The 18,283-nt window shown below is 40.1% G+C and overlaps 1 long non-coding RNA gene across 1 annotated transcript in view; it reads left to right on the plus strand.

Moving 5' to 3' along the window:
* Window positions 1–7,544: 7,544 nt before the first annotated feature.
* The window catches only part of LOC137143041 (uncharacterized), a 46,765-nt gene continuing 36,026 nt past the window's right edge, over window positions 7,545–18,283 (plus strand). The window contains exon 1 of the long non-coding RNA XR_010917090.1: window positions 7,545–7,677. This is a non-coding gene — a long non-coding RNA (uncharacterized lncRNA). The remainder of the gene's footprint in view (window positions 7,678–18,283) is intronic.

Here is an 18,283-nt window from a genome sequence, read left to right on the forward strand (position 1 = left end):
CCTTTTTAATAAATCATCCCTTAAGGGATGTCTATCCAAACCGTGCGCTCTTCCACACTCATCAGCTTTCTCCTAGCCCTTAGTTTAAAAACTCCTTGTGATGTGGTGGACTAGGCCCTGAAGCCCCCTGCTGGAGGCTTTGCAGCCCTGCCACACCATACTCCATCCCAGAAAAGGACAATGGAAAGGGTCCTCCAAGCTGCCTAAGGCTAATGGTAATTAATGGAGCAGAGTGCTATTTCACATGATGATGAATTCTGAATTGCTCTGGGAACACAGTGGGTTAGTCACATGACTAGCAGATTTTTTGTAAATCTTGACATTTATTATAACGCTGTAGTTTTGGTTTTTTGTCTTTGGGATTTACTCTTCTATAAATCTGTTTTACAGCTTTTGCCTAGCCACCTCAGACCCTGCAAATTAACTTGCCATATGCTGCTATTATTATGTGACTTGAATAATAGCTAAAATTCTGGTGATAAATGACACTTACCTTGCTATTTAAAGTCTAAATTTACTATATTCTGCCCAGTTCAATAATTGGGACTTCTAAATTGATGAATGAGTAGTAGTTAATCTTAAAGGCTGTCTCATGCTCTTATGGCTAGAGACCTCAAGGCAAAGTTGAGCAAGTCTGTCACTTAAGGACATACCGAGGACATGATGCTATTCACTGATCAAGAGATTCTCAGTTCCATCCCTCTCCAGTGTGTCAAACCAAGTGATCATCCCCTCTACTTCCTTGGAGGTAGTGGGCCTGAAAAATAGGTGGATCTGTGAGCTGAGAGGACCTTTAGGGTTGTGAAGGCCAGGGTGCTGCCTGTGCAGTATGTTCTCCGCTTCATAACCCACTAGAAGCCCCACTGCAGATGATGCGCAGGGTTGGGATCCACAGTAGGCAAAGTGGTGAGGATAGCCAGTCCCTTAGGTATCCTCCTCTTTCTTCTGGCTTCCCCCTGCCCATCGAGAGCCTGTATTAACTAATGCTGAGTGAGCAGATATTATCTTGGATACTCTGCCTCCCCACTCCACCCCCGCAAACACACCACTTACTGGGGCTCCAGAGGCATCAGGTTATGAAGGCAGAAACTGAAGATCAAAAATATCCACTTTTATTTCTGCCCCCTCCCCTTAGCGTTAGACATTCCCTCTCTGCAACAGGCATGGAAATAAAACTAGCCTCTCTGCTTTTTGTATTTTTGTTTGTTTGTTTTTTGTACAGCTTTTTGCCCCTCAGATTTCTTTCTCTGGGACTCAGAACACCACCTGTACCAGTAGGTGGAGAACCATACCCCAGTTATAACAATGCAATTACATTTTTGGGTTTTTTGGTACGTGGAATGCACTATTTGGCACACAGCCACTATTAGTTGCACCCTACTATAAATGTTTCCCTGCTTTAGTCATAAGCTCTGTCATAAGCCTTGCTGTGTGCCTGGGTGTAAAGGATCCTATGGAATGCCACAAGGCCCTACAGAAGTGGGACAGTCACAGCTGCCAGGCTATTCCCCATTACAGACAGGTGGGTGGGTGGGGAGTAGGTGGAGCCGTGACTCAAGATCTTCCTTCATAATAAGCAAGCCAGCACAGCTGAGCTGGCACAAGAATTAGTAGTCCAGTTTATTTCCTCCCCCTGGCCCCATCTTCACTCCACATGCCTCTAACAGCAGGGGAGAAGCAGAGACAAGCTTCTGACTCCTAGGCCATGTCTACACTACAATGTATGTCAGTAAAATTTATGTTGCTCAGGGATGTGGAAAAAAACACGTGCCCCCCAAGCAACATAAGTTTTGCTGGCATAAATGGCAGTGTGTACACTGCCATGTTGGTGGGAGAGCTTTTCCTGCTAACATAGCTACCGCTGCATATTGAGGTGGTTTTTATTATGTCAACGGGAGAGCTCATCTGCATACAGCAGCTACATAAGTGACCTTACTGCAGCATGGCTGCATGGTAAAGCTCTGCTACTGTAAGCTTGCTAGCGTAGACATGGTTCTTGCTCAGCTCCTAGGAAAGTGCAGGTCTACGCTGTCCCTTACTTGGGCTTCATTGTGAGGTCACAACTCAACACTTAATGAGTTATGCAGCTCTTTGTAACAAACTAAGGAAGTGAATTCTGGGAGGAGAATGAAACTTTGTCTTCTCCTGACTGTCTGCATTTCTAGGAAGTAACCACTGTATGTGACAATTTTAATTTAATTTAATTGGGCTAATTTAATCCCAATAAAACTTCAGTGGATCTTGTGAGATTTAAGGACCACATTATTTGGCCTGTATTTATTAAAACAAGTCCACATGCTCCTTCCTTGAATTCATTCTTTATTCATTTTCCTGGAGTCTGGCCTTCACATTTAAAAAAAAAAAATGCTTATAAGCCTTGTTTTAATACTGGATAGTAAAGCTGAAGATTTACACTTTCCTTTAAGTCTTGTATTCTTTTGATTTGTCTTCCTGCAGCTTTGTTATGTTAATTTTTCTAGCAAAAAAATGCTATTCACTTGTTTACATCTCCTCAGGAATTTTGTTTAAGCACTTGCCTTTCTTTGTGATTTGTTCTCAGTCTGACTGCCTGGCATGCATAATGTCTGTATCTCCTTATCAGATTCTTCTTGATGGTTGATATATACCTAAGTCCCAAATTTAATAGGTTTGGACAATTTGATCATTGGTTTATAAGTTGTCTGCCTGGGGATTCTCTATACTTTATGGGGCTTTTTATGATGTTGAGCACAGTGTTGGAGCGCAGCAATAATATATCTGATTAGCTAGTGTGGAGAGCATTTTGCACCATATAAGAAAACACTTAGTACCAATATTTGCTGCCTGTTGCTCTTGGCAGGTTGAATCAGCTTGACAAATCCCTTTCTTTGTCATCTGTTGATGAGAAACTGCTTTGAAAATCTCTTTTTGAGCCCTTTCTAAGGCAATCTGTTTTCATTTCCCTTTTAACTTTCTTTCCTAGTATCTTCTTTTAGTTGCCGAGGGCAAAACCATAGCATTCCCACTTGTCTCTGGTACAAAGTTTGAAGCTAGAAATCAGTATTTTGTGAGTTCAGGGACATTAGGAATAAGGCACCTTTTTTCCCCTTTGGTTTATAAATAAACTTTCCTGAAGTATTTTCTTTTTTTACTTTCAGTACATTCATTCTATAGTTTTGAAAGATTTAGCTTTGATTTCCAGCCATTGTTTTACTTGCTCCTCTAGATCACTGCAGGTCAAATTTTGACATGAATAACTAACGTTCTGTTTGATTCTGAAAGCTATATTTTGATGCATATAAAACTATGCTTAATTGTTCTTCCCATTTAACTACTTCTGTTCTACACATCTAACAGCTAGCTCAGCTCTCAGTGAATGCCTTACCCATAATTTGTTTACATTTTAAATGCATCATCCTGACTTTCTAATTTGTCATGTTATGTTAAGATATTTTCCAATATTCCTAAACTCTTCACTTCATGGGGAGAAAACCATGATGTAGCACCAAAAGTTTAATATTTGTCTCTGTATAAATTGTATAATAATATATAAACACTATGGGTGACACAAATGAACACAAACACTCCTGATAGAAATATAAAGGCATGACTGGAATGAATCACTTTAATTGGAGTGGTATGTGTGTGCACTCCTAGCCCTATCATAATACCTTTGACTGATATAGTCCTTGTCATAAAGATATCATAGTGTGAACTTTGTCAAGAGTGCTATCTCATACATATGATAGCCACAGAGGTTTAATGAGCCCTCAAAGTGTTAGAGCATGTCACTGTCTGTCCATAGAATAAATCCAGATGCCCTGGACTCCTAGATCACTGATCTAAGCATAAGACTCTATCCTATAGCTCACAACTGTCAAACTTCAGTGCAGACTGTCAAGAAACAAAGCACAGACACCAAACTGGTTACATGTTACTTGGCTGGTGAAATCTAGTTCTAGAACAAGTGTGAACTCCTAAAGCACTATAACAGTCTTACCACTGCGTCACAGTCCCCTTTGGCACTCTATCTTGCCACCCAGGCAAGCCTGCCTTTATGATAGATGGTCCTTTAAACCAGTGGGTCTCAACCAGGGGTATACGTACCCCTGGAGGGTACACAGAGATCTTCCACAAGGTACATCAAATCATCTAGATATGTTTGCCTAGTTTTACAACAGGCTACATAAAAAGCACTAGCAAAGTCAGTACAACCTAAAATTTCATTCTGACGATTATTTGTTTATCCTGCTTTATGTACTATACACTGAAATGTAAGTATAATATTTATATTCCAATTGGCATGTTGTTTCTAGGCCTCCTTTTGTTGGGGAGATGACACCTCTTGTGTTAAACTAGCATGCCATACCTGGTAATGCTTCTCCCTGAGTCGGGGTTGGGGGGAAGGGGTTAACAGTCTTGCCGAACCTATTTGTATAGTTACAGAGCAAACATGGTATACAGATATTAGTAAGATGCAACATCCTACAAGCATTTCTTAAAGTCTAAACACATTTTTATAACTAATACCTATTTTGACAATAGTAACACAAACAAGCCAGACTGGTTTCCAGCTATGTATTTGTCAGTGTTCAGTAAGACTCAGCAAACTTGTCATGAGCTGACACCTGGCCTGCCAGCATCAGAATATGCACACTGTACACATTGCCTCACCTTTTCTATCTTCATCCATAGAGTACTCAAGAAACAGAGTGGAAATAGTGGTTGAAGGGTGCCAGTAAAATTTCCTAATGAAAGCAGTTGTTGGATCTCATTTATAAACATCAGCAAATCTTCAAGCAGAATATTGACTGACTGCAGGGAAGCAGAGATTTGAGGGGGGAAAAGCAATGCACAAATAGTGGGGTTTTTAGCTTGCTTTGCTATATTACATCACAATGAAATTAATAGCCGAAAGAAACATTAAAGAGAGAGTGATTCAGTAGAAAGAATAGTAGTAAATCTATGAAGTCATTACTTGAACAATTATGGCTGCCTCTTTATCATATGAAATTGATTTACCTATTATCCCCTTGAGTGAAATGTTTGATTTGCCCATGGATTTTGATCTGTTGGGGTTTGTTTGTTTTTTTAAAAAACACCTTGTTAGAAATACTATCCACAGTATATTCATACTGAGATGCTAAAATTTCTAATTCAGCAGGATCATTTTGGAGAACAATCTTTCTGTCACGGAAAATTAATCTTTTTGGTTGAATGTGTTCCCTGAAGTGACATTCAGTATTGCTGCTAGACAGTGAGTAATAGACTGAAGAAACTTTTGGATGTCCATAGTGGCATAATTGTGGACAAGAAATCTCTCTCCAGCTGTATGGAGAGCTCATTCTCTGACTAGGCAGTGAGCGTGAGTGGATGAATCAGCAGATCTTCTGTTGCATCTAGTTGAACAGGAAATGTTTAGGTGTCAAAAGATAGGGATCACATATCAGTGGACTTTGCTGTAGCAGTGTGGAAATTATTGCACAAAACATAATTAAATTGTTACTTGGGTGGATAAAGCCCCATGGGACATTCTGTTTAACTGTCATGGGAGGAAATCAGACTTACAATTGTTAAAATAAAATTAAACTGAGCCCCACAGAGTTATGCTGTTGGCATAATCAGACTTCCTTTATGAATTTTTGTTTTTGTTTTGGCTGAACACTCTTTCCTCTGCCATGTAATGGGACAGGTTGCAGAGCTGCAGTGGCACTGCCTTAGTTGGGGAAATGCTTACAGCCTAGAGGGGAGAGTGTCAGCATGTCTAACTTGGCATGCTTAGGTTTGTATTTAAGATTTGTCACCTATCCCTGGCCTGTGACACTTACTTATTTTTTCCCTTTCAGTCTCCACAACCTTGTAGAGTATGTGAGAGTGGGAGGCAGAATTGCAGAATGTTTAAAAAAAAAATTAAATCTGTTTTGCTGCACACGGTGGAAGGAACCTGGAGCTCTTTGACATTAGGAGTATCTATGGATAGTGGAAGTAAAGAACATCAAGATGGTAAGTACAGGCAAATCCCATTGGCTTAAGATACCCAGAGTGACTTTTTTTTTTTTTTTTTGCAACTAATGATGCTAGTCCCTGATTTGAAATGCTATTTTGTTTTTTTCATGTATTTAACAACCTAGTTTAACATGATACAAATGAATTGCCCCATTGCAACATGAACTAGGTACCCCAATTTGTATCAAAATTGAATCTTGTAATTGATAAGGTCCAAAAACACCGTGATGAATTAGTTGAGTAGAATAGCTCTTTTTTGAAAACTTGTGAGTCTCCAAGGCTTTAAATGGCAAGAGGCACCAGGGAAATCAGAACCTTTGAGAGTTTTGTCTCATTAAAAGACAAAGGATGGTACAAGAGGACTGAAGTTTGCAAATGTAGTTCCCATAAGTAAGCAAAAACATCAATGGAGCTGCCAAATCACAATACAGCTGAACCTGATTTCAGTCATCTGGAAGATATTGGAGATGTTTCTATAGTACAAGGGATGTATAATTTAATAAGAAACAGCCAGCATGGATTCATCATTGAAAACCCAAGCTTAACAAATTAGCTTGAATATTTTTTGTACATTACTAAATTGATCAGCATGAATGCAAGTCATAATTATCTGACTCTTGTGAAAGTATTTAAAATCATACTGTGTAATAGATTAATCTGCAGTATGCGAAGGCAGGAGTCTATGACAGCACGACAAAAATTAGTCAAGTGCAGCAAACATTGACTTAGGGACAAGAAACAGATGGGATAAAATAAAGGACTGGTTCTCTGCTGGGTATTGTGCTTGTGTCTAGCATGAGGTAAGGGAGGCTTATGGAGACTTGAACTAGAAAAATGTATTGTGCTGGGAAGATGGAGACAAATTCATCTAAAATCATGAGCTAGATCATCCCACTGAGATCCAGAAATAGAGAAGAGCACTTCCATGCACGCATTCCAAGCAGGCAAATCTTCAACTCCCAGCCCATTCCCTTTTCCAACACACTGGGTCATTCTAGAGTATCCAAGGACTGTGGGGTGGGGGTTTACCTGGAATAAGAGGGGCTGTTGTAGGGTCAGATGACTCCTTTCACTGCCCCCACCCCTTCCCCTTTCCCTAGGAACATTAATAAACCTTCAAGTTGTGCTCTCTCTCCTACAGAGCTCCTTCCAGTGGAACTTGTCCTGGGAGACAGGAGGGAGGAAGCAAGTGCCACAGGTATTAGTAGGCAAGGGGCACCAGCCTGGAATCAGGACCTTGAAGTAAAATTCTAGTTCTGCTGAAGTCCATGACAGAACTCCCATTGACTTCAATGGGCCCAGGCTTCCACTCCAAGATTGTTTCCAGCTCTGCTCTTGATTCACTATGGGAGCTGGGACAATTCACTTAACCCCTCTTGTGCTGAAGTTATCTCCTCCCTAAATTAGGGGGAAACAACACTTGCCTACTGTGACAGAGTGAAGGAAGACGACAGAAGCCTGCACCTGACCAGTCTGGCATTAATTAGCTCCCCCACAGAGGTCTGATTGGGGCATAAAATGTAATTAATTTGTCAGAATAGCAAACTTGGGTGAGCTATAGGATTAATTAGCTCATCTGAGCAGGAAGGAAGTGCAAAGGAGAGAAGCAGAGCCCAGAGTCAGGGAATTCTTCAGGAAGGGAAACCTCTTCTCTTGGTCCCTGGGAAAAGGGCCGAGGACAAAAGGGATATTGTGAGTAGTATTGCTGCACAAAACTGTAAAGGTGTTAGTGGGGGGAACCTAAATCAACAGCCCGGTGTGGAGATCCAACCAGTGGAATCTGAGCAGGTTTCTGTGGCACAAAAAGGCAAATAGTGGCTCATGAACTGCTATCCATAGAAAGTCTTTATGCCTGAAAATGAAAAGAGCCATGTTGGAGCTAAGTATTGTTGGTTGGTAGCTTAAGGCCACATCAATTTTTAAGAAATACTAAGAGGAAGCTATAGTTGATAAAAGGTGACTGAATTTACAGCACAAGTTTCTATTTATCAGAAACCTTTATTTTTCCAAAGGGTAAGTTTCTATATACTTGAATAATGGGTATGTTTTTCCCAACAGGAATAAATTACTTTTTTCTTATTTGTGGTGACAGTATGCTTCACTGTTTGATGCTTTGAACACACTTAGAGGGCTGTCCTTGCCAAAGCTTTAAGACTGTCAAATACCGCCTATGTGCCTGATCTTTTGATATCCTGCTATGACTTTTAAATTTTGTACTCTTTTAATACAACATAATCTTGATTAAGTCAGTAAAACTGCCCCTGCTAAACAGACCTGTGGATTTGTCATTTTAGCCAAATATAAATATTCCTCTCTTCTCTGGTTTTCTTTTTAATAGACTTGATTTGAAAGACAGCTGGAGTTACTTGGTGCTGACTTTTAAAATGGGCACGGCTTGATCTTTCACACAATTGCTAGGAGGATGTAAACTTTCTTGTTGAATGGTACGTTAGAGGTTTGGGTTTTTTTTAAATTCTTTCCTACTGAGACCTAGCAGAACCCACTCATTCATCTCCAATCTCTCATACATAAATACTTTAAATAGTATAATTATTTTAAATGTTCTCACTAGGGAGATCTCCTGCCAAAACTCTCTAACTCTCATCTATATAAAAAACAGCATGGATCATCTGATGGAGTCAGAGCAGTGCAACAAGCAGGGAGGAGTGCAAGATGTGGATTTAAATTTGAATATGGATTAATACAAAGTTTGGTGTTCTGGAGCTGGGAAAACAACCATGCAAGAACCTTGCCCTTGTAAGGGTAGCTGTGTTTGCATGGACTACTCATGCCCTATGCCCCAGTGATACAATCAAACCCAGAAGGAGCAGGGCCTAGGCAGGGTTATGACTGATCTCTAGCTCAAGAACAGGACCAGTGTGCAGGAGGGAGTATGCTCCTGAAAAGGTGTAGTAGTGAATGCATTTTCCCCTGTGCATAGGGAGTTTGGAGTAATTATACTTCTCTGAGGCAGGAATTCCCCTTCAGTCGCTCCTAGTGTGACAGTTCCTCTGCACACCCCTTATTCTGGAATCTGCTCAAAAGATTAAAGTAGTTGCACAATGGAGCATGAAGATGATAAATGTGCATAGAGCTTGGCCACTGGAGCATTCTCATACACACCCATAAATTTGCTACATGCCTTTGTATGTTGCGATTCCTTCCCCCCCCCCCAAAAAAAAAATAAAATAAAATAAAGAGTATTGGCACATGTTTGACTATGTACTTACATTTTAGTTGCAAGCTTCTTAAACAGGAGTAATTCAGATATATAAACATGCACATGTAATCAAAGCCCCTATTTCAAATAGGGCAAGACTGTACTAATCCTGCCATAAACTAATTTAGACCTTGCTCCTACATTTCACTGTGCCTGGCAATCCACTCCCTCCCCTGATCACAATGCAGGATTGGGCCTCAGACATATTGAGAACACTTCTCATAATAGAAGATCTCTAGGTAAACCTATTTTATAGATCCTAGTACAACCATATTTAGGAAGCACACAAATACTACAGCATTTAGGCATTGTTCCAATGCACAATGGTAATGCGTTTTGCATAGTACAGAATATTAGAGGCAAAAGTATGTTTTCCAAGTACAATATGTTAAACCAAGAGATTCTTTTGTATGTTTGTGTGAAGGGCCCTCCAGAACAGGTTTATTGTGAGGGATAGGGGGAAGGATTGCCCTAGAAACACAGACAAACCCACTTGGATTATTGTTTGAATTTTCTGGATTTTCATTCGATCACTTAGTGTAAGAATATAATTCTATACTTTTATAGCACTAATGGTGCAGCAATCTAACTTGACAGCATTTCATGTATAAGTCCCCTTTTGGCAATAAAACCAACTGTGGGATAAAACTTGAAATTCATCTGTGCCAAAGGGATTGGGGAAATTTAAAATATTGTATTTTATTAAACATTTGTTTGGATCAGTTAGAACATTTTTGGGCTTGTACAGGACAACGTTACTTATTGTAAAGTGAACTAGCTCGTATTACAAATGAAATGATGTGGCAATTTAGAAAATTCTAGTAAAAGCACTAGGGAAAATAGCCTAACAGTACTGCATTGGAGCCCAAGGGATAAACTGGGTAAACTAGTGAGTATATTCAGTTTACAGGGCTCTTAGAAAAAGGTTAGTACAAGCAAGCTTAAAGTTTTAGATTTTTTTTTTTTTTGTATAATTGCTGAATGTACCACTAAGACTGCTTGTCATTGTAGCAGCATAAAAGAAAGGAAATCTGTTGCCATGCGTTGGTTCTTCTGTGTTTACCATGGCAAGTCATTTATTTAGGCAGCCATCATAGTATGTCCGATAATCACATAGGTGGCACAATGCTGAGAATGGCATTGCTGAGAATGCACATAGCTGCCAGCCAGCTATGATGATGATTATTACTTGTTTTTTTTGTTGCTGTGTGCTTGTCTCGACTACAAATTTAAGTCGACATAAGTTGGGTCGATCTATAGCCAGTGCAATCATTAAATCAGCTCATGTTCACACTATCCTGCTGGTGGCATGCGTTAACACCAGGAGCTCTTGCACCAACTGAACTGGGGCACTGACAGCTGTGCAGGACTCTCAGCTGGAGCCCTCTTACCCCAGCTGTGAGTCCTCAGGGCTCAACTTCACAGCAGGGAGCCTACCAGCAGTGAAATCTGCATTCTTGTCAGTGTCATGGCTGCTGACTTCACATTTCCTCCCTGGCTCTGGCAGGCAGCCCACCTGGGGTTCAAAGCTGGAGCCCACTGTCGTGTCGTCGTCCCCCTCCCCCTCTCCCCCCAACCCATGAGCAGCCATGAATCACTTCCACCTCCCTGCTATGGGAAAAAATAACATTGGGGTAATTTTGTGATTTCCACACAGTTGTGTCACAGTTGCAGGGTAACTGCATCTACTCCCTTGCACCTCTGTGGTCCACTCCAGGAGTGCCCACCTAGGTCTTGGGTCTCCAGTCATCACCTGTCACTGGACAGGGACACTGGGGGTGTTTAAGGCTGCACAGCCTGTTGCTGTCCTCTCAGAGCCCCAGCAACCTAATCTGCCTAAAGACCAGCCCCTGTGCATTGTATGCTCTTTCTAAGCAAGCACACTTATTCTTAAGGCAAAAGCATTCGAGAAAACATGAAAACAACAAAACCAACATAAACACGTCTGTAGACCTAGGCTGGCAGATGCCCTCAGATGCCCGTAGGCTCCTTAGAACAACTTTGTAACTGATTTGGAGCCATCCTGCTTGGCACACTTCTAGTCTGTGGAGCCAAGTGAGCTCGTTACTGGTTTCCTCGTTCTTCCTCTGCTTCTTTCCATGCTTTGTTAAACTCCTTGTTGCATCTCACTCTAAATTAGACTGAGGTTTTGTTTTGTTTTTTCAGTCATGGACCATGTCTTCCTATGGACATGATACTTAGCACAACAGGGCCCTAATCCTGATTCCTGCCTTTGGGTGCTACCACAGGACAAACAATAATGGCACCAGTGCAGCTAGGCAGGCTGTGAGCCTGAAAGGTGTGGGTTTTTTAGTCCCTGCCGTAAGATACAGTAGCACTTTTAAGTCAGAAAGGTGTCTGCATTCTTTTTTTTCTTTTAAAAAAGCAGAACACTTGGGGGAAAAAACCTGCATGTTTTTCAAACCTCTTTGAAGAGTTTTACCAAACTATCTAATCCTTTTTAATGTAGTGAAGCCCACCCAACCCATCCCCCCAGACTTCAAAGCCCAGGCTCCAGTCTGAGTTGCATCTTCAAAGCATTGCCTATGCAGCTATTTTGTAGAACACTAGTTTGAGGCCCCGCTAGCCTGAGTCTGTTGACCTGAGCTGGGAGGCTGAATCCTAAATGTCATGTAGACATATCTTTGAATAACATGTACTGTGTAGTTTTTTGTTTGTTTGTTTGTTTGTTTTGTTTTTTAAGTGTAGCAGGAAGCCAGAGGAAGGTTCTAGGAAGAAGCTAAGCAGTGGAACAGAAAACAACTGAGCAGCCTTGGGGATAATACTGTGGGGTTTTTTCTTATTCAAATACAGTTATTTGTTCAGTGTTATAGTGGCTCTTTCAGGTTTTGTTTTCTTTTCAACCACTGACACATCACACCCTCTAATGAAGGATTCTAAATGACTCCTGTGGAGGGAATTGAATTAAACCTGTAACTACAGTTGGCTGAAAAATTTCTGACTTTTTTTCAGGGGGAGAGAATGCCACTTCATCAAAACCCACTCCTTTCCTATGAACAGTTTTGGTTTTGATGAATTTCTGACTTGACTGAAAATTCTCAATTTTTTCAATTGTCAAAACGTCCTCTTTCAGCCTCTTCTGAACGAAAAGTTTTGCTTCTTCAGTTTGAATTGAGTTTGCATTTAGAAAATTAATTTATGCTTTCTTTAATAACTTGTTTCAATGTTGATTTTTTTTTTTTAAATTATAGAAACAAAATGTTTTGAGCCAAACAAAACTTCTTGTCTGTCAGTTCATGAAAACTTCCACTATTTTGACTTTTCATCATAATGGGGGGGGGATTTGAAATCTCAAAGATTCTCAGGGGATGGGACAATTGTTTCCCACCCTGTCCTACTTGTGATATTTACTACCTGTCTCAGGACTTGTAATCTACTGATTACATGTGTTTGTGAATTACTGTGCTCTGCTGGATGAAATGTGAGACCTGATCATGTGTTTGTCATCATGGCACTGTCCAGCAACCTAAGGAGAACCCTTAAAAATTACTGACAAAAGTGATTCCTTCCTTTACCTCCAGTGATATAAGCCTGTATTTATTAGCTCAGAAGGTCCTAGGTTGTGTCTTGCTACTGCATGCATTTTTGATTCTGCATGCTAGGTTTCATATGCAGATAAATATTTATTACAAATTCTTCATGTGAAAATAGCTCCACACATCGTTACAAATTTGTATGAAAAGAATTTGCTACAGGGATTTGCTGCTGAAAGGCAGCATGTTAGGCCCTATGTAGCGGGAAGATTAGATTTATCCACACAACATCAGCATCACTGAATGAGAGTTAAGAGTAAGAAATCCACTCTTCATACAGACAGGTTTTTTTAATACCATTTAACGTTGAAATAGTGAATTGGGATTACTCACTCGTAAAATAAAATGCTGGCTTGCAAAGAGCAATTTAAATACTGTGGTCTCTTAAAGAGACAGCCTTTTTTGAACCTAGGTTTCCTCTGATCCTCTTGTATTTTAAATATTTGGTAATATTTAAGTTTCTTAAGGGTAAGGTTTTAAAATCAGTTGTTGTACGTCTCTACAATTATTATTCAAAATACTTCAATACCATACCTGTGTACTTTCATTATAAACAGTATGGCACAAAATCTGTATTCTTTCTTGTGTATATTTTGTAAGCCCTGTATGTCTGCGTATTTAATTATCTATAAAAAGTAAAGATGGCTCAGGGAGGTCAGAGGATTATTCAGACACTCAAATAATACACATTAGGCGCTAGATTTTTAAAGAGCATTATGCATATTATGTCCCTATTAGTGGGGCTTTATGATCAGTATACTAACTTCACCAAATGATTCTTGTCTTTTTAACAATATGTGATGTCTTCTAAATTTTCCATAATCTGCATGCTGGTTAGATTATTCCGCTGTATTTAATCCACCAGTGACTTTCTCTTTTTCAATTCCAAATATCTAGCTGTTAGAAATTCTTGTGGCATTTCAACTTTAAGTTAAAGAACTTTTTTGGTAAGTCTTGCAATAAAAACAAAAAAACCACAGATTGCTTCTGCTGTCCCTGTTCTGATGAATTCTCATTTTTTCCTAATATGCTTTTGTGATGGGGTTTGGCAAAATAAATATATTTCCCTCTCCAATAGGTGATGGTATATTTTAGATATCAGCCTGGCAGAGAAAGGTCTAACACAATCCAATGGCTGGAACTTGAAGCTAGGCAAATTTAGAGTAGAAATAAGGCATACATTTTTAACAGTGAGAGTAATTAACCACAGGTACAATTTACCAAGGTTCATGGTGGAATCGCCATCACTGACTTTTAAATCAAGATTGGATGTCTCAAAAAGAAATACTAGAAATTATTTTGGGGAAGTTCTATGGGTTGTATTAAACAGGAAGTCAGACAAGATAATCACAGTGGTTCTTCCCCACCTTTGAACCTACATGTAATATCAGCCTAAGAAATTCTCTTTTGATGTCCAGAATGCGCTAAAGATGATAATCTGTTATGTTTATCTTCTACTTAGATTCCTTCAAGTAACAGCTTTATGCATCTGCTCACAGTACATTTGACTTTAGGTATCTTTTTTTTATTCCTGACACACAGTATTTATATCCTCCCTCAGGAGCAAAACTGCCATTTAACTATTTTGCATGTAACTTTTTTTATCTGAAAAGCATGACAAACATATAATGTATTGGTTATTTTATAGTGACGATCAAAATCATTAACCAACACTTTGCTTAAACTAATCTATTTTCTTAGTCTCCAAAGTGCACTTAAAAGAAAACAAATGACAAAGTTGTGTTTTTTGTTTTTTGAGGGGAGGGATTCATAACTACCTTTATTTCCACTGAAGCCCACTGTTTGAATAAATCTAGTTGAATTATAACGTTGTATCCAAACATTTCATGTATGTACAAATGTATGGAAAATGTATTAGTACTATTACTTATCATTACTATTTTGGTCATTTTTATCTTCATCTGGCAGAGAGAAGAGCGTTATTGCCTGCTGCTACATTATAAACACCAGAAATCTTATTTCACAAATTTCCTCTTCATTGTTAGTAATTGCAACTGATTTTCAAACTGTGAATTAACTGAGAATGTTCATACATGGTCTTGCAGTCAATTCATCAACAAAGCAGCTTATACACTGGAGGAGTTTTTTTCATATCGCACAAAAGCCTTTTAAGACTGATTTCTCAAAGTATGGATTTTTTTTTTTTCGAACTGCTATTGCAAATGTTTTTGTAGGTAAATAAACTCTGATTCAGGCACATCAAGAAGATGAAGACATTTTAATAACCTACTGTCATGGAATGTTTACCCCACACTTGCCTGGAAAGGGTTAATGCAGATTGAGAAGAGGGCTAATTAACCTGACTGGCTACAGTTGAGGGGCATCAGGTGGCTAAATAATCCCCTGACTGAGGGAGCCCAGCTGAAGAGGAACAAGTGGGGTTGGACTTATAAAGTTGGGAAATTTGGCAGTGGAAGGGGAGCTGCTGGGAAATAGGCTGCAGTCACTTTTTTGAGTGAAGGGGGGAGTGTTTGGAGGTTGTATAGCCAGGTAGCCTGTAGTTGCTCCCTGAGAGGAAGAAGTGGTGAAGCTGGCAAACCCACGGTCAGGGAAGTGCCAGTGATAAAGAAAGGACTCAGGGAAAGTCAGTAAAGTGTAGAAGGGAACAGAGATTGACTGACTGCTGGCTAAAGCATTCCTCAACCACAACCTGGATTAGATGATAGGCCTAGGTTTCTTTGCCCCACACTGAGGGAGTGTCACTATAGAATCACAGGACTGGGAGGACCTCACAAGATTACCTAGTCCAGTCCCCTGCACTTAAGGCAGGACTAAGTGTTATCTAGACCATCCCTGACAAGTGATTGCAGGTTAGACAATAGAGTCCACAATCTCCCTAGGAAATGTATTCCATTGCTTAACTGCCCTGACAGTTGGGGAGCTTTTTCCTAATGTCCAATCTAAACCTCCCTTGCTGCAATTTAAGCCCATTGCTTCTTGTCTTATCCTCAGAGATTAACAAGGACAATTTTTCTCTCTTCCTTGTAACAACCTATTATATACTTGAAAATTTGTCCCCCTCAGTCTTCTCTTCTCCAGACTAAACTATGTTGCAGTGAATGGGAAAACATCTCAGATTTGCCGAGGGAAGACTTTAGAATCTTGAAAGGGGAAAATACGTAGGGTGACCTGGCCGGAGGGCCAAGTCACAAAGAGGGGGCTGCAGACTCAGACGGAGAGACTGCCTGCAACTGCGGGAAGGAGTGTTGACCTCACGAGCTATTTCCTAGAGTGACCAGGAGGCAGCACCATTCTAGCAGTGAGTCAAGCACCCTGTCACACCTACTTATCTCCTTATTATACTTCCAGGTAGTGTTGAGCTAACACAGCCCAAGATTTCAAACAGCTGTGAAAAACAAAATGGCGCAGTGCTCCCTCATACTTTGTAAACCAACAGGAATTGGAGTGCAATAGTAATGTGATTCTCACGGAACTAAGTGTTCGTGTTTTGCTTTTGATAAAGCAGTTTTGGCCTTGTATTTCCTCTTCATATTAACACTGTCAGAGCCTATGTGCCTTGCCTTGCTAGGACAGCACCCCAGAACTGTTTTCTGTATCTGAAATGCAGACCTAATGGTTTCTAGATAGGCATCCAGTGAGAAGTTGGGTGGAAGGAAGTATTTGTTGCAGGATGTCAGATTTATCAGCCGGGTGGTAGAAGAGATTGAGCCAACTGGCCTAATCTTTCCCTATCCTTTGTAGGGGACTGTGTATTTGAATGTCCAGGTAGTAGTGTCTCTGTAAATGTAGGGCTTCAGTTGCACTACTAGATGGCAGTGTTTCTTGGTTTTCTTCTCACTACTAGATGGCAGTATTACTTTAACTTCTGTCTTTAATGGAAGTAGTTCCTGCACTAAAGAGTTCACCTTCACCTCTTTGTGTACTGATTGAAAAACTGCATGTCTGTATGACTATATATTTTGTTTTTTATTTTTATTTATCTATAAACTATCATGATTAAAAACTAGAGCTGGTCAGGAATTTTTTCTTAAATATCTTATTTGTCAAAATGAAACCTTCCCAATGAACTTTCTGTTCAAACAGGTGTTTGTGATAACTTATCTCAGGTTTGGATGGAATTTCCGCAGAACACACTTAAGTTTGCTATTGGGAGTCTCGGCCTAATGACTCTCTCATGGCTGGGGGGAGTAGAGCTTCCTCTCTGGCAAAGCCTTGGAGACTCCAGACAGAAGTTGCATCAAAAGTAGAGCTAGGAGCAATCATACTTTAGGGATTTTGTCTGCAAGCATTCCGTTGTCCCCAAATTTTGTGGTGTGGAGCAAAAGAACTGTGAAATCAAAACTAGGTGAAATGATCTTTGCCTGACTTTGGTGATACAAGTCCTCCTCCACACAGGCAAGCTCCCCTTACCAGATCTTAGGCTTTCCCACCCTTTGCTGGTGCTTCTTTTTTGTGTGACTGGGAAAGACCTAGAAATTCTTATCCTGTCCTCCTTTCATTTCATTGTCTTTAGGGGGAAGCAGGCTAGCAAACTAATCAAATCCATTGGAACTACTCTCCCCAGTGCTATGCAACCTGAGTAAGTGTTACTGAATTGGTCTCTAATAAACAAAAATACTCCTGAAGCAGACTCTTTAGGCTTTCACTAGTTACCTTTCTCTCCTCACTTAGAACTTGTGACTTATCAATCTTCCATTTTTTGGCCTTCCCAGAACAGCTCTACAAAATACCATGTTGATGAGCACTCTAGAAATATTTGTAATTTTTAAGACCTTTCAGCATGAAAGGTTTTTGTTATGGCTGTGAAGTGAGTTTGTTCTATCATAGTGTTTAAAATCATAATTAAGAAATATTTTTCCTGACTGTCCAGGGAGGAAAGGATCTTTTATTCTATTTATAAAAGAATAATTAGAATGGTAAAAACATCCATAAAATTCTTGAATCATGGCTATTTAGTGCAGAATAACAGAGTAACAGATTTTAAAATAGTCTGGCGCTAGAAGGTATGTGTATATACAGTTTCTGCAACATCAAGCATCTCTGAGATTCGAGTCCTCCCTCTCATATGCAGATGTCAGAGCTTGATGTCCAGGTTCCATAACCAGAGTATTGCCTCTGTATCAAGGAAAGCTGTGTGTAGAAAATGACCTTACACATGTCCTGTTGGACAGTCTTCTGCATTTGTCAGCAGAATTGTGTTGTCTGCAATGCTGTCTCACAGTCTGCATGGAAGGAGACCAGGCCAAGCTTGTGAATGGCTGCAGCAACTCTGGCTGAGCCAGAGGACAGCCTGTGGTGCCCGATCCAGGACCTATGATCAAGCGGACGGAGGTAGATGCAATGATGAACTCCTGAATTTTCTTGGTGTTAGATTCATTTCCACCAATGATTCCCTGGCAGTGCTCAGCATCCTGGTAAAAAGCCAGTAGCACTCTTGTTCAAGAGTGTGTGAGTTGCCATAGCAAAAAGGTGTCGAGATCAGTTGTGGTGTCACAACCTGGGCCACAGGAGTGGGATTCCTCCCCTGAATATGAGCAGACTT

This window comes from Emydura macquarii, unplaced genomic scaffold (genome assembly GCF_026122565.2).
Source record: "Emydura macquarii macquarii isolate MOO-44397 ecotype Brisbane River unplaced genomic scaffold, CSIRO-AGI_Emac_v2 contig_3295, whole genome shotgun sequence".
NCBI lineage: Eukaryota > Metazoa > Chordata > Testudines > Chelidae > Emydura > Emydura macquarii.